Below are 2,946 nucleotides of genomic sequence, written 5' to 3'. Positions count from 1 at the left end.
ACAAGGTATCCTTCATCCCAATGTGCACAATGAGAACATACAAGTACCATTAGGCATGCCTAGGCCATACATTCACCAACCACCACAACAACAAGGCCAAGTTCCATATGGAATGCCAAGGCCAATGTATGCTCCACAACCTCCCATCATCAATCAAGGAATTCAAAACCAAGGTGTTCATGTTGCACCTCAAGTAGTTAATCCACCTCTTGCTTTAAGAGACCATTATGTGCCTAACGAATATAATGCACCTACATGTATCCAATTGCCTCCATTTAGAGCACATCATTATGAAATTAAGCCACAAACCATTTAAATGCTTCCTAACTATCATGGACTTCCAAGTGAAGAACCTTACAAGCATTTGAATGAGTTTCTTGAAGTACGTTCCACCGTAAAATATACGGACATGCCGGAAGAGGTTTTAAGACTCAAACTTTTTCCATTCACCGTAAAAGATAAGGCAAAGTATTGGTTTAACAATCTTAGGCCTTTTTCAATCACTTCTTAGGCAGAAATGCAACAAGAGTTCTTAAAGAAGTGCTATCTGGTTTCAAAGACCAATGCCATGAGAACCTCAATTCGAGAATTTTCACATAGGGATAGAGAAACGTTTCATGAGGCATGAGAACGCTTCAATGAATTGTTTAGGAAGTGTCCACATCATGACATGCCCAAATGGTAATTAGTTCAATATTTCTTTGAGAGATTATCGAACAACTATAAGGGTACGGTTGATGCTTCCATGGGTGGCTCATACATTGATAGGCATGAGGATGACGTGTGGTGTCTTATGAGAGTATGGGTGAAAATTCTTTGCATAGAACACTATCATCCAATAATGGTAGAAATTCACAAGGTAGGAAGAGTGTTGGCTTATATCAAGTCGACCATTCAAATGAAATAGCTGCCGAAATTAAGTCTTTATCTCAAAAGTTTGATCAATTTTTGATTAACCGAAACTCGGCGAACCAAGTATCTTCCTTCCCTAACCATTCTCATCGTGCATCAAATTAAACATGTATGACTTGTTCTAGTGTTCTTTATTCTACTTCTCATTATCCTCACGGACAAGTGCAAAATGAACCTAATGAACAAGTCAATGCAGCATTTGTGAACCAAGGGAACAATCCTTATGATACTCACTATAATCCAAGTTGGAGGAATCATCCGAATTTCTCTTGAAAAAACCAAGGAGAGAGCTCAAATCCTTCCCAATGCGGTTTTCAAGGGAAGTACATTCCACCTCCACTTCAAAACCAAGGATCCCAAGGTTATAGACCTTATCAATCACAAGGGAATTAATTTGTTAATTCTCATTTTCCCAACCAATCTTATTCCCAAGGTAATACTAGAAGTCCCGCCTTTGAAGAAAAAGTTTTAAATGCTTTGGGCACTTTAGAGGCTAACACACAATTGCTTCATTCTCACTCTCAATCTATTGCGAAGCTAGAAACCCAATTAGGGCAAATAGTAAGCACTCTCAATGCAAGAGAGAAGGGAAAGATGCCTATTAATGCCCCACCTAAGCAACAATGTGTTGTAGAAACCCATTCCTCAACGGAAGGCCACACCATAGAACATGTTAATGCGGTGCCTACCTTGCAGAGTGGTAGGATTATAGACAATCAAGTAGGAATGTTCAATGAAGAGAGTGAACCGATGCAACCTTAAGTTATCACCTGTCCCGTTTCACATCCCATTCCTCCTTCATTGTATATACATGATCTTGTGGATGAGAAAGTCTTGAAAAATGTGTTTGAAAAAGAAGTTTTGAAAAATGATGTTGAAAAAGTTTTGTTGAAAAATGATTTGGAGCAAAATGACTTAAAAACTTCTTGTGTTGAAGAGAGTTCAAAAAAAAATTCTGAAAAAGTGTTTGAACCAAAAGTTCCATTTCCGGATGCCTTAAAAGGATTCATTTCAAAAGACAAGCAAAAGGCAAAAACCAATGAAATCATGGAAATATTTAGGCAAGTGAAAGTTAATCTTCCACTATTGGATGTAATCAAGCAAATTCCGGATTATACAAAATTCTTGAAAGACTTATGCACCCAAAAGCGGAAGAACATGAGCCAAGCACCAAGAAAAGTGGTTTTGACCGAGCAAGTAAGTTCAATTTTGCAACATAACACTCTTCCAAAGTTTAAAGACCCTGGTTCACCCACTACATCATGCATTATTGGTGATCATATCATTAATCGGGCACTTCTTGACTTAGGAGTAAGTGTTAACCTTCTTCCATACTCAGTTTATGTCAAATTGGGCCTAGGTGAATTGAAACCGACGTCGGTAGTTTTACAACTTGCCGACAGATCCATTAAGAAGCCTAGGGATATAATTGAGGATGTTTTGATGAAGATTGACAAATTCTTCTTTCCCGTTGATTTCGTTGTCATTGACACGGAATCGGTCCCCAATCCTAAGAGCCAAATTCCCGTTATCCTTGGCCGTCCCTTCTTGGCAACCGCTAATGCCAACATCAATTGTAGGATGGGGATAATGAACATCTCATTTGGCCACATGAAGGTGAAGTTGAATATCTTTAATCCCACGCCCAATTCATTTGACAAATATAAATGAGAGGTTAATGCTGTAGATAAATGTCATGATCTTCAATGTCAAGGAAATGAGCTTTTGTGTAAGACTAAAACTTCCAAAGGATCATCTTCAATCTTGCATTCTCAAAGTCTTGTTCCAAATTCTTGCTTTGAAAGGGCATGGAAGCCTAAAGGTTATAATAGCATAGACAAAGGACCAAACGTTTCTTTTGAGCTTAATCCAACAAGTTCTTCAAAGAACAATTTGTTGGGTGGAGTTCAAAGCATCTATCACCCCAACAAGGAGGGGATGCATTATAAGATCTTTGATCTGGGCTAAAAGAGCCCAACGTCTTGCTAGAGACGTTAAAAACTAGCAAAAGCATTCGTAGGGTGTCAAAACCCT

At 38.5% G+C, this 2,946-nt stretch overlaps 1 pseudogene; it reads right to left on the bottom strand.

Moving 5' to 3' along the window:
* Nucleotides 1-573: 573 nt before the first annotated feature.
* LOC132283328 (small nucleolar RNA R71) lies at nucleotides 574-672 on the bottom strand (annotated as a pseudogene).
* Nucleotides 673-2,946: the final 2,274 nt, after the last annotated feature.

Source organism: Cornus florida, unplaced genomic scaffold, assembly GCF_030987335.1.
Source record: "Cornus florida cultivar Cherokee Brave unplaced genomic scaffold, ASM3098733v1 CherokeeBrave_3.0.0_Hap2_Chr01, whole genome shotgun sequence".
Taxonomy (NCBI): domain Eukaryota; kingdom Viridiplantae; phylum Streptophyta; class Magnoliopsida; order Cornales; family Cornaceae; genus Cornus; species Cornus florida.
This window is presented reverse-complemented; position numbering and strand designations above follow the sequence as displayed.